Source organism: Entelurus aequoreus, linkage group LG11 (assembly GCF_033978785.1).
Source record: "Entelurus aequoreus isolate RoL-2023_Sb linkage group LG11, RoL_Eaeq_v1.1, whole genome shotgun sequence".
Classification (NCBI taxonomy): Eukaryota; Metazoa; Chordata; class Actinopteri; order Syngnathiformes; family Syngnathidae; genus Entelurus; species Entelurus aequoreus.
In genome coordinates this window covers 8,690,068-8,704,419 of record NC_084741.1, presented here as the reverse complement: position 1 = coordinate 8,704,419, position 14,352 = coordinate 8,690,068, and the positions used below count along the sequence as shown (strand labels likewise).

The 14,352-nt window shown below is 41.5% G+C and overlaps 1 protein-coding gene across 5 annotated transcripts in view; it reads right to left on the bottom strand.

Moving 5' to 3' along the window:
• map7d1a (MAP7 domain containing 1a) overlaps positions 1 to 14,352 on the bottom strand; it is a 91,568-nt gene that overhangs the window by 74,996 nt on the left and 2,220 nt on the right. The window lies entirely within an intron of this gene.

Here is a 14,352-nt window from a genome sequence, read left to right as displayed (position 1 = left end):
AGGCACATTTTTTTCATTGAAAAAATGCAGAGGCACACCACCAGCAGAAATCATTAAAAAATGAAACTCAGCAGCCGATATTGACAATAAAAAGTTGTTGTCACAATTGTTGGATATGACTTTAAAGCATAACCAAGCATGCATCACTATAGCTCTTGTCTCAAAGTAGGTGTACTGTCACCACCTGTCACATCACACCCTGACTTATTTGGACTTTTTTGCTGTTTTCCTGTGTGTAGTGTTTTAGTTCTTGTCTTGCGCTCCTATTTTGGTGGCTTTTTCTCTTTATTTGGTGTTTTCCTGTAGCAGTTTCATGTCTTCCTTGGCCGCTATTCCCCACACCTGCTTTGTTTTAGCAATCAAGAATATTTCAGTTGTTTGTATCCTTCTTTGTGGGGACATTGTTGATTGTCATGTCATGTTCGGATGTACATTGTGGACGCCATCTTTGCTCCACAGTAAGTCTTTGCTGTCGTCCAGCATTCTGTTTTTGTTGACTTTGTAGCCAGTTCAGTTTTAGTTTCATTCTGCATAGCCTTCCCTAAGCTTCAATGCCTTTTCTTAGGGGCACTCACATTTAGTTTATTTTTGGTTTAAGCATTAGACACCTTTTTACCTGCACACTGCCTCCCGCTGTTTCCGACATCTACAAAGCAAGTAGCTATCTGCTGCCACCTACTGATATGGAAGAGTATAACGTGGTAAGTCTGCTGATCTCCAGACAGTACAGACACTCAACAACGGCACATTATTTGTGGATTATAATTACTGCTTTGCAAAAGTATTTTTAACCCAAATAGGTGAAATGAGATAATCTCCCACGGCACACCAGACTGTATCTCGCGGCACAGTGGTTGAAAAACACTGGCTTAATGCATTACGACTACCGTATGTGTACTGTGATTCAAAATACGAGTATTACTATGGTGTGTGTATAACGACCGCAAAATGGAACCCATTAGCAGACATATTATCTGGCGTTTTGTTTCGCAATATTATGCAGCTTTTCTTACCTTCTGGTACCTGCTGATGTGTATTTGGGATCTGCATAAGTCCTGAAAACGTACGCGCATGCGCCACTGTAGACTAGCGTCCTTGCACGCTACACAGGTACAACAAAGGTGACGGGGACAAGACGCTGTCGAAGTGGAGCCACGTAAATAAGACCGCCCACATTTTGACCAAAGAACCACCATCTGTCATGTCTGTGATTATGTTTTGTTTTAGTCATGTTTGGTTTTGTTTTTGGACTTTTTGTGCACTTTTATTTGTCACCATAGCAACCATTAGTTTCACCTGGTTCACATCGTCATGTCACGCACCTGTTTCACGTTTAGAATCACGCACCTGTTTCACGTTTAGAGTCACGCACCTGTTTTCACTGATCATGTCACTATTTAAGCTTTTCATTTTCTGTTGGTCTTTCTGGCGACATCACACTCGGTTCACCCTCATGCTGATGATCCGAGCTGCTCCTTTTCATGCCAAGTAAGTTTTTTCGAATTAATGCCACGGTTAGTGTTTTTGTTTCATTGTTCATAGTTTCTGCCTTTGTGCAAGTTTTGTTTTCATAGTCAAGTTTTTACCTCCGCTGTGAGCGCCTTTTGTTTGCACCTTTTTTATTAATTATAATAAACATGTATTTAAATTCACGCCTTGCCCGCGCCAATTTTCCGTTGCCTTCCGGAGAAACAAACCACGCCAAGGACCAAGTCTTGACACCATCACACGTTATGTAGACCACAAGAAAAAAAAAATAATACGACCCCTTTAATGCACCTTATAATTCGGTGCGCCTTTTGTATGGAAATCGACCTGAATAGACCCGATTATTCGGCGGTGCGCCCTATGTTCCGGAAAATACGGTACTAATGATAATAATAACCTGACAATACACACACATTGTTCAGACTTCCTTCTACAGAACTTAATATGCTTTTTAAGACTAAAATTACTGTTCCTCTTTAAAGAATATGTATTAGATAATTTTCCCATTTTGATATGACATTTAAATAATACAATCATTTTATTTTTGAACATACACTATATTGCCAAAAGTATTCGGCCACCTGCCTTGACTCACATATGAACTTGAAGCGCCATCCCATTCCTAACCCATAGGGTTCAATACCACCTTTTGCAGCTATTACAGCTTCAACTCTTCTGGGAAGGCTGTCCACAAGGTTGCGGAGTGTGTTAATAGGATTTTTCCACCATTCTTCCAAAAGCGCATTGGTGAGGTCACACAGAAGGCCTGGCTCTCAGTCTCCGTTATAATTCATCCCAAAGGTGTTCTATCAGGTTCAGGTCAGGACTCTGTGCAGGCCAGTCAAGTTCATCCACACCAGACTCTGTCATCCATGTCTTTATAGACCTTGCTTTGTGCACTGGTGCACAGTCATGTTGGAAAAGGAAAGGGCCCGCTCCAAACTGTTCCCACAAGGTTTGGGAGTATGGAATGGTCCAAAATGTTTTGGTATCCTGGAGCATTCAATGTTCCTTTCACTGGAACTAAGGGGCCGACCTCGGATAAGCGGAAGAAGATGGATGGGTGATGTTTGATGATGACATACTGTGTCTTGCATTGGTGCGTACATACGGCATGTGAGGCCGGTCCGTCATTCTCAAAGGAAGCGTCCTAATATTAGCATCCAGGTCAGGTGACTGGAAGTGTCAGGCAACGACAAAGAGCACACAGCAGACACATTTGTGATATTTTCAGATAGGACGGAAAGGACACGGTTCAAATCCAGACTTCCTCTTGTGTCCAGAGAGAGAGTGGCAGTGGAGCTGACTGACAAAAGAAACATTGCAGACTCGACTGTCTTGCAAAAAGGACAAGTTGATGAGAAGCAGATGTCTTCTAACAATGTCTATGTATCCCGTTTAAATATCAGCCATTAGAACGTGTTACTTTGACATTTACCCAGCTGTCTGACGGCTCACGATGCATTCAAGATTCACTTGAAACTTGAAAATAACCTTAAAGACTACATTTACACTGCAGGCCAAAGTGGCCCAAATCACATTTTTTCGAAATCAGATGTTTTCCAGCTGATGGTTGACACTGCAAGTAAAATGTGAACTTTATCAGACTCCAGTATAAACGTGCACAGGCCCCAATGTGGCCCCAATGTGGCCCCAATGTGGCCCCAATGTGGCCCCAATGTGGCCCCAAAGTCACTAGCATGCCCAGTTCGATAAAGTGAAAACAAAGGAAGTTGACTGGATTCCATAAATGAACGAGGAAGTCGCAACTACTACTACAAAATAAAAAAATTAAATAAACACATCTTAAAAATGTAGTGGTTTTGTGTGAGAATAAGTCAAAGTAACATCATTTATAATTGCAGGCCTCGAATTTTAGTGTTGCCTTAAAGGAGGGCTCATATTTTAGGGCAACAAGGCAAACATGATTTTCTTTCGAGGCAAGAAAGAAAAAAAGAAAAGAAAAAACACATGTAATGTAAAAAATTTTTAAAAAATGGTGTTTACTTTTTGATACCAAAATAAAACACAAAGCAGTTTGGCTAATGAAGATAAGTTCTAATAAACAAGCTTTGTTCTTCTCCAACGCCTGCCTAGTGTTTCAGTTTGGCCAACAAAAAACCCCGGAGTGATACCTCTCACATCGAATACACAATCTTCACAGCCTTCGTTCAGTTCGATGAGATGACAAAACATTTTAGCTAGTATTGATGTTATTAGAACACTGATAAAGTTTGCAGTTAAATAAAGAATGATTGAACATCCCAGTAAACAAACTAAAGACTTTATAAACAAGTTGTGACAATGTTCACAACACATCACCTGCTGCAAAACATCAAATAGTTTTCTCCTTTGCTGTATACTTTTAGTGTGGGTAGAAGTGTGTCTGTCTCCAATATTGTCCACACCTGTCTCCATCTAAACAGAGCAGTGCGCTCTTAAACGCACGGCGAGAAGCGAGGGAAAATGATGTTAAACCGAGTGCTTGGCTCAGTTTACTTTGAGGGGAAATCTCCGCAGCAAAGTCCGTGTAGCTTGTCCGCCATAATTATCAAGCCAAACACCGCTAAGGTGCATGCTCCCGACTTCGTGTTGCCGAAAATGCATTAATAAATGACTCTTTTTCGGTAATTAAAAAATTACTAACCGTCTGGAATTTTATCGCTAATTATCATTTATTGTTACATCCCTCGTCCGTTAACAAGTAAAAAGGCAAGGGCGGTCACGGCATGTTCTTGCCGCAAATGTTGGTCAATTTTTGGGACATTACGGCAAATGACAAATGCGGTTGCCGTGGGTAAATTTGAGCCCTGTGGTAGTCATTTGTAGGATTTCACTACATTTCATTTTGCATGACCCTCAAACGTCAAAATAACGTTAAACATTTGTCAGTCGCACATGGATATTTGCAGCTTCTGGGTTTGGTGGAAATCAGCCTTCCTCGGTTCTAGTAAAATAATTGTCAGCAGTTGGCTAGCATCAAGATTTTCTGGTGATAGTATTTGGAAGATGTAAATAGGGCTGGGCGATATGGCCTTTTATTAATATCTCGATATTTTTAGGCCATGTCACGATACACGATATATATGTGGATATTTTGCCTTAGCCTTGAATGAACACTTGATGCATATAATCACAGCAGTATGATGATTCTATGTGTCTACATTAATACATTCTTCTTCATACTGCATTACTATATGCTACTTTTAAACTTTCATGCAGAGAAAGTGTATTTATGAAACAGTTATTAAGCAGTGGCACAAACATTCATGTCATTTCCAAACAGAAAGTGCAAGATTGTCAGAGACATTTTAAAACGAGCTATTAGTGCACTTTTGTGCATGATGTCACTAAGATGACATATCAAAACAACACTAAATTAAAGTGCACTTTTTGTACAGAACGCCACTACAATCGTTTAAAACAAATAAAGTGCACTTTTGTGCATGATGTCACACAAGATATTTCAATAAGTGTCAAATAAAAATGAGCTGCATAATAGTAAATCAAATAGTGTATGTCCTTCACTATGTGGTAGGTTCCTGCGGACGTTATCTCCTTCTGTTGTTGACTATTTTTCTTTCATACGGTGTTGATGTGGAAATGGTTGCTTGGGCATTTTGTGGGTGTGGCACCGAACGGAGATGTTGACATGCGGAGTTTCAAGCACTCTTCATTCTCTAGCGGGTGACTTTTCAAATGATGCTACACATTAGCAGTGGTGCTACTTTTTGTAGCGACGCTTTTGCCGCATACTTGACATACTACGGTATATCGAGTATATTCGATATATCGCCCAGCCCTAGATGTAAACAACACTTGAATATGCAGTTTTATGGTAAATTATCAGTAAAGAAATAAGTACAGCTGGGACAAGCGGTGGTAAATGGATGGATGGTTCTGAGTGTTGTTTACGTTGACAAAAAAATGGCTAAATGACGGAATCTTGTTTTAGCTTGAACCCGTCAAGCGATTTGTATAATTCTGCTGCGAGGTCTGCTCCAAAAAGATTCCATAGTTGCAATCTGATAGTTGTTCTATCATGACAGCAGAGCACAGCAAACCGGTTGTTGCTGCGACACGACCGAGATCCTTCCGGATACTCTTTCATATCTGTTCAATCAGAAAATGTTGGCCATTGAAAGGTCAAAACTACATTGCCTGTAAGGTATCAGAGAAAACCAGAATGCTAAGGAGACGATAATTTGTTTAATGTGGTGTTCTAATTCACATTCAGGCTACTATTATGAAGACTATCTCCCAAACATGTTTAATAAGTGTGACTAATAACATGGAATGTGCGCCTGTAGGCATGGCAAAGTAGATGTTGGAGATGTTATTTGGCGGTTGGACTTGCTTATGAGGTCTCATTAACAATTCCAAGTACATATATTCTTGAATGTTTTATAAGCATCACACCAGGGATCCCCAACTCACTTTATATAGGAGGTAGAGTCTCGGTGTGGCTGGGCTGCACAAATTGAATCTGTCAACTACTCCTACCAGCAGGTGTAGTAGTGACTCTGAGCTATGGTAGGCCCTGCGTCGTCACGATTGTACAATTGAATGTCCGAACTGTATGTTTTGAAACTGTTCCCCAGGAGATGGTCAGAAACATTCTGCTTGCTTAAGGGAAGTTGCTCCTTGTGTTGCCCAATGTGTGTTAGTTGTGCTGTAATATGATATTTAATATCAGACACCCAAGGAGCTAGAGCAGCAATTGATTGATTGATTGAAACTTTTATTAGTAGATTGCACAGTACAGTACATATTCCGTACAATTGACCACTAAATGGTAACACCCCAATAAGTTTTTCAACTTGTTTAAGTCGGGGACCACGTTAATCAATTCATGGTAAGGGGTAATTAACCCCCTGCATTACACAAATGGTCAGTAATTTACCGTATTTTCCGGACCATAGGGCACACCGGATTATAAAGCGCATTGCCAATGAGCGGGTCTAGTCAGGTCTATTTTCATACAAAAGGCGCATTAAAGGAGTCATAATATTATGATTTTTTTCTAAATGTAAAACACTTCCTTGTGGTCTACGTCAGTGTTTTTCTGTGAGAGATACAGTCTGGTGTGCCGTGGGAGATTATGTAGTTTCACCTAGTTGGGTTAAAAATGTTTTTTTGCAAACCAGTACCATAATTATAATCCACAAACAATGTGTTGTTGTTAAACGTCGGTGCTGTCTAGAGCTCGGCAGAGTAACCGTGTAATACTCTTCCATATCAGTAGGTGGCAGCCAGTAGCTAATTGCTTTGTAGATGTCGGGAACACGTTGTGTGAGACGACGATGGTTCGTCGTGATCTCGATACGCAGACGACAGCAGGAGGCAGTGTGCAGGTAAAAAGGTATCTAATGCTTAAACCAAAAATAAACAAAAGGTGAGTCCCTAAGAAAAGGGGATGGCTTTGCAGAACGAAACTAAAACTGAACTGGCTACAAAGTAAACAAAAACAGAATGCTGGACGACAGCAAAGACTTACAGCGTGTGGAGCAGAGACGGTGTCCACAAAGTACATCCGTACATGACATGACAATCGACAATGTCCACACAAAAAAAGATAGCAACAACTTAAATAGTCTTGATTGCTTAAACAAAGTAGGTGCGGGGAATAGCGCTCAAAGGAAAACATGAAACTGCTACAGGAAAATACCAAAATAGGAGCGCAAGACAAGAACTGAAACACTACGCACGGGAAAACAGCAAAAAACTCCAAATAAGTCACGTCGTGATGTGACAGGTGGTGACAGTACACCTACTTTGAGACAAGAGCTATATTGATGCATGCTTGGTTATGCTTTAAAGTCATATCCAACAATTGCGAGAACAACTTTTTATTGTCTACTGAGTTTCATTTTTTAATCATTTCTGCTGGTGGTGTGCCTCCGCATTTTTTTGGCTCAAAAAAGGTTGAAAAACACTTGTCTACATAACATGTGATGGTGGTGCTTTGGTCAAAATGTTGCATAGATGATGTTTTACACATCATCTTCAAGTCACTTTCTGACAGTCGCTTCCGGATGCGCCGTTTTGTGGGCGCTCTTATTTACGTGGCTCACCTTCGACAGCGTCTTCTGCCCGTCATCTTTGTTGTAGCGTGCAAGGACGGGAGTGGAAGAAGTGTCAAAAGATGGCGCTAACTGTTTTACTTCAATCAATAACGGAGCAGCATCTCCTCATCCGGGAACAACAACAATGTGTCCCGTGAAAAACCGTCCGACCGGAACTCTCTAATAACTAAAGTTCCTTGGGTGAATAATGTAAACTCACTACACCGGTATGTTTTAGTGCTTTCATGGCGAGTTTACTGACAGATATAAATAACAACTTTACACTACTTTATATTAGAAATGGCAACAGCGGAGGATGAATGTCACATAACAAGAAGATAGAGAAAAAGAAGAAGCTTATCGACTACGTAAAGACTTATGCAGATCCCAAATATAGATCAGCAGGTACCAGAAGATAAGAAAAGTTGCTTTTGCATAATATTGCAAAACAAAACGCCAGATATGTCTTACCTTATACACACACCATAATAATACTCCTATGTTGAAGCACAGTACAATCCATCAAGCGGTGTGGCTTCATAGCTTACCAAAATCCTACTAAAACATTTTGATAGATTTTTGAGCGCCGTGTGTAATGTTCTATATGTTCAATGGAACATATACCATTTTTGTGTTGTTCACTTGAGTCATATTGCAGTCTACACGTATCTCTTATGTGTGACTGCCATCTACTGGTCATACGTATCATTTCACCATGTACCAAAAAAAAAGCTCTTTTTATGCTCCTATATGGACCCCATGAAGACTAGCAGTCGCATTGGCGTCAGCTAATGGGGATCCATTCAATAAACAATAAGGCGCACTGTCGAGTTTTGGGAAAATGGAAGGATTTTAAGTGCGCCTTATAGTCCGAAAAATACGGTAATTGCTTAACGGCCGTGTGTAATGTTCTATATTTTCAATGGAACATATACAATTGTTGTGTTGTTCATTTGAGTCATATTGCAGTCTACACGTATCTCTTATGTGTGACTGCCATCTACTGGTCATACGTATCATTTCACCATGTACCAAAAAAAAAGCTCTTTTTATGCTCCTATATGGACCCCATGAAGACTAGCAGTCGCATTGGCGTCAGCTAATGGGGATCCATTCAATAAACAATAAGGCGCACTGTCGAGTTTTGGGAAAATGGAAGGATTTTAAGTGCGCCTTATAGTCCGAAAAATACGGTAATTGCTTAACGGCCGTGTGTAATGTTCTATATTTTCAATGGAACATATACAATTGTTGTGTTGTTCATTTGAGTCATATTGCAGTCTACACGTATCTCTTATGTGTGACTGCCATCTACTGGTCATACGTATCATTTCACCATGTACCAAAAAAAAAGCTCTTTTTATGCTCCTATATGGACCCCATGAAGACTAGCAGTCGCCTTGGCGTCAGCTAATGGGGATCCATTCAATAAACAATAAACTATGAACAATAAGGCGCACTGTCGAGTTTTGGGAAAATGGAAGGATTTTAAGTGCGCCTTATAGTCCGAAAAATACGGTAATTGCTTGACGGCCGTGTGTAATGTTCTATATTTTCAATGGAACAGATACAATTTTTGTGTTGTTCACTGGAGTCATATTGCAGTCTACACGAATCTCTTATGTGTGACTGCCATCTACTGGTCACACTTATCATCTCACCATGTACCAAAAAAAAATAGCTTCGAGGTCGGTAAGCACACCCAAAATTATTCCGCGCCGGGTTATAAGGCGCACTGTCGAGTTTTGGGAAAATTAAAGGATTTTAAGTGCGCCTTATAGTCCGAAAAATACGGTAATTGCTTGACGGCCATGTTTTAACCAATCTTGCCTCAAATTTTACACGCGTTTGTCAGTCCTTAAGGCTGCATAACAAAGTGTGTGGTGACTCGGCAAAACAACTAAAAGTTACAGTAGGTTGTTGGTAGAATGTGTGAGAAATGTTGGGAGATAATACCAGCACTATTTGTTTGGAAAAATGTTCACTCTTGGGCAACGTTCCCTCTAAGGGCCTGTGCAATTGCGCACTGCTCAAGCGTCCTCTGCGCACGGCAAATCTATGCCACGCACAAAATCAAATAAAAAAAATAAGCGCATAACAATTTTCGACACACGGACACGACAGAGAAAACAGTTTTCGTCATCATTGTTCAAATATTGTAACGTCTGTCGAGACGCTTTGAGGACATGAATTCCATCCATCACTTTACTGAGCAAAACTCTTTATTGTCGGCCATAAACACATCACCAAAACATTAGTAAAAAAAATTACAGTATATCTAGCAAAAGTGGTCATTTTCTGCAGTACAAAGCAGACCAAAAGCAACTTTGTTATATCAAAAGCAGCCGCTCGCTCTTTCTCACTTGCGCCAACACATGCACATATGGCACTTAGCCAGTGATGCCTTTACAGCCACACAAAAAGTCAGACAACTCCAACACCACACATAAAGTGTCATTCCAGGTGGTTACACAATGATTTACCAATCAAATGTGTGCTTATTCTAGTGTCATTTATTAGGAATCTTCATTTATAAATACTAATCATTAAATGCTGTTAGTATATTAAATAAATACTAATAAAAATATATTTTTGACAAACAGGAAGTTGCAGGAATGTACACATGATCCCCTGCTTACATCTCATTGTGCAACATGTGAATGTTTGAATGGGACCTAAATGCAATGTCTGAAGGGGTACACATTATTTCCAAAGCAGGACCTCCACCCAGACAAACTATACAAGTACACAGTTCATGAAAAACAATATTTGTTGTTATTGTCATTGCAAGTGGGCCTAAACACTTATATTACAAATGCTGTCATTTGATTATAATAATAAGAGAATGTTGTCTGTCTATCTGTGTTGGCCCTGCGATGAGGTGGGGACTTGTCCAGGGTGTACCCCGCCTTCCGCCCGTATGCAGCTGAGATAGGCTCCAGCACCCCCCGCGACCCGAAAGGGACAAGTGGTAGAAAATGGATGGATGGATGGAGATGTAAGTTGTTATTTAGTGAGGTTTGGGCCAGGTGTGCTGCTGGTGTAGCCACAGTGTGCACGTGTGATGTCGCTCACATGGCCTCCACTCAATGTGCTGCTGGTGTAGCCACAGTGTGCACGTGTGATGTCGCTCACATGGCCTCCACTCAATGTGCTGCTGGTGTAGCCACAGTGTGCACGTGTGATGTTGCTCACATGGCCTCCACTCAATGTGCTGCTGGTGTAGCCACAGTGTGCACGTGTGATGTCGCTCACATGGCCTCCACTCAATGTGCTGCTGGTGTAGCCACAGTGTGCACGTGTGATGTCGCTCACATGGCCTCCACTCAATGTGCTGCTGGTGTAGCCACAGTGTGCACGTGTGATGTTGCTCACATGGCCTCCACTCAATGTGCTGCTGGTGTAGCCACAGTGTGCACGTGTGATGTTGCTCACATGGCCTCCACTCAATGTGCTGCTGGTGTAGCCACAGTGTGCACGTGTGATGTCGCTCACATGGCCTCCACTCAATGTGCTGCTGGTGTAGCCACAGTGTGCACGTGTGATGTCGCTCACATGGCCTCCACTCAATGTGCTGCTGGTGTAGCCACAGTGTGCACGTGTGATGTCGCTCACATGGCCTCCACTCAATGTGCTGCTGGTGTAGCCACAGTGTGCACGTGTGATGTCGCTCACATGGCCTCCACTCAATGTGCTGCTGGTGTAGCCACAGTGTGCACGTGTGATGTCGCTCACATGGCCTCCACTCAATGTGCTGCTGGTGTAGCCACAGTGTGCACGTGTGATGGTGCTCACATGGCCTCCACTCAATGTGCTGCTGGTGTAGCCACAGTGTGCACGTCTGATGTTGCTCACATGGCCTCCACTCAATGTGCTGCTGGTGTAGCCACAGTGTGCACGTCTGATGTTGCTCACATGGCCTCCACTTAATGCTCACGGACTTTTTGCCTTTGCTCACACACATGAACAATTAGAGGGAACATTGGTCTTGGGTGTTTTTTGTTTGTTTGTTTTTTTCCAGTTCATGACCTTATCTCTTGACGATGTGCATGTCATTAAAAGCAAACATGGACTGTGGATTCATTGATCGGCTAACAAACAGGTTTGCACAGTCTGAGATGAGAGCTGGTTGATGGGAAGGTTTTGTGCTGCCCGGAAACCTGCACATAAAATCGAAAGTTCTGTTTTCTGTGTTCTTTATCCTCGGTTTATGTACAATATAACCAGCGGGTATTTTTTTCCCAGGCTATTTTGTCAAGAGTTACACATTTTAGTAAAACACACATTTCCATTGCAGAAGGTACTAGTTCTCAGGTGGTTCTAATGTAGAGACGTTGATGTTTTGGTGCCAGAGGAGGAACCAAATGTGCAGGAAAAGTTGGCGCAAACTCGCTATTGATAAGAAACATTGTTCTCAGCCTCAAAGATTCTCACCATCAGGGTGGAGTCCCACTCTTCTCTCGCTTGATCTAACGCCAAAACACGCTGACTAAACCCTCCCTTTCCAAACAGGAAGGACGCTTTCTGTTGTCACAGAGCAGTGCCTCTCAAATAGTGGGCCGGGTCCCCCGGGGGGGGCGCCTGAGAGTTTAGGGACTTCAAGTATTAGAGTCTTTTTTTTAGTCTTGAACGATACACAAGCCTCCAGCTAGGAGGCAGCACTGCTCAAATGAATCAACAGCACCACTCAGAACAAGCTAGTCAGGTTACTTCTAGACCTCCACCCCAGATCCCACCTCACTCCTACCCACTTCTCTAAAGTGGGCTGGCTCAGGGTGGAGGACAGAGTTAAACAACTTGCACTGAGCCTAGTCTATAAAATCCGCTACACCTCCCTGATACCGAAGTACATGTCAAACTACTTCCTTAACGTAAATGACCGCCATAACCACAACACCAGGGGGAGCTCCACTAACCACGTTAAACCCAGATTCCGAACTAACAAAGGTCTTAACTCATTCTCTTTCTGTGCCACATCAATGTGGAATGCGCTCCCAACAGGTGTAAAAGAAAGGGCATCTCTATCCTCCTTCAAAACCACAATAAAAGTTCACCTCCAGGCAGCTACAACCCTAAACTAACACCCTCCTCGGATTGCTAATAATCAAATGTAAACAATCAAATGCAGATACTTTTTCTTATGCCTTCTGATCTCTCTCTCTCTCTCTCTCTCTCTCTCTCTCTCTCTCTCTCTCTCTCTCTCTCTCTCTCTCTCTCTCTTTCTCTCTCTCTCTCTCTATGTCCACTACTTGCTGCTATCCATATCCTACCCCCCCCACCCCCCACACCCCTGATTGTAAATAATGTAAATATATCATTGTGATTATCTTGTGTGATGACTGTATTATGATGATAGTATATATGATAGTATATATCTGTATCATGAAACAATTTAAGTGGACCCCGACTTAAACAAGTTGAAAAACTTATTGGGGTGTTACCATTTAGTGGTCAATTGTACGGAATATGTACTTCACTGTGCAACCTACTAATAAAAGTCTCAATCAATCAATCAATCAATGTACTTTGGTTGTGCTAAAACATACTTGCATACAAATAAAATACAGATATATCCTACCGTATTTTTCGGACTATAAGTCGCACCGGAGTATAAGTCGCACCGGAGTATAAGTCGCACAAGGTCGGTAAGCACAACCAGAATTATTACGTACATCAGGCGCACCGTCGATTTTTGACAAAATTAAAGGATTTTGACGAGTTTATTGACAGATATAAGTAAGAACTTTACACTACTATATATTACAAATGCCACATAACAAGAAGATAGAGAAAAAAAAGAAGCTTATTGACTAAGTGGTCGTCACGGACTACAATGGCGGACTTGCGCAAATTTTCAGGACTTATGCAGATCCCAAATACACATTAGCAGGTACCAGAAGTAAGAAAAGTTGGTTTTGCATAATATTGTGAAACAAAACGGCAGATAATATGTCTGCTAATGGGTCTCCTTTTGTGGTCCTTATACACACACCATAATAATACTTACATCTCTGACTACGGTAGCCGTAATGGGCGGACAATCCATCAAGCGGGGCGGCTTCAAAGTCGTACTAAAACATTTGACAGATTTTTGAGCGCCGTGTGTAATGTTCTTTATTTTCAATGGAACATTTCAAGTTGTGGTGTTGTTTACTAGCGTCATATTGCAGTCCACACGTATCTCTTATGTGTGACTACTGGTGATTGATTGAAACTTTTGTTAGTAGGTTGCACAGTACAGTACATATTCCGTACACTTGACCACTAAATGGTAACACCCCAATAAGTTTTTCAACTTGTTTAAGTCGGGGTCCACGTTAATCAATTCATGGTAAATGGTCACACTTATCATTAAACCATGTACCAAATAAAATTGCTTCAAGGTCGGTAAGCACAACCAGAATCATTCCGTACATTAGGCGCACCGGGTTATAAGGCGCACCGTCGATTTTTGAGAAAATGCCTTATAGTCCGAAAAATACCGTAATCCCCAAATATTAAATATACCAGTTAAATAAAACCTCTGCCATGTTTTATGAGTACTTAGATCTATTACGCTACGGTATTTTAATGTTGGTCATTATGCTGATACATGGCCAAGCGTTTTCTGAGGTGAAACTTGGTATAAAAAGTTTGAAAACCACTGGTGTAATAACTAAATCAGACCTGGGCAAATTAAGGCCCGGGGGCCACATGCGGCCCGTTAAGCTTTTTAATCTGGCCCGCCGGACATTCCCAAATAATTTTTTTAGATGTTTAAGATGGAAAATGTAGCTGCCATTATGATGTGCAGTCATGT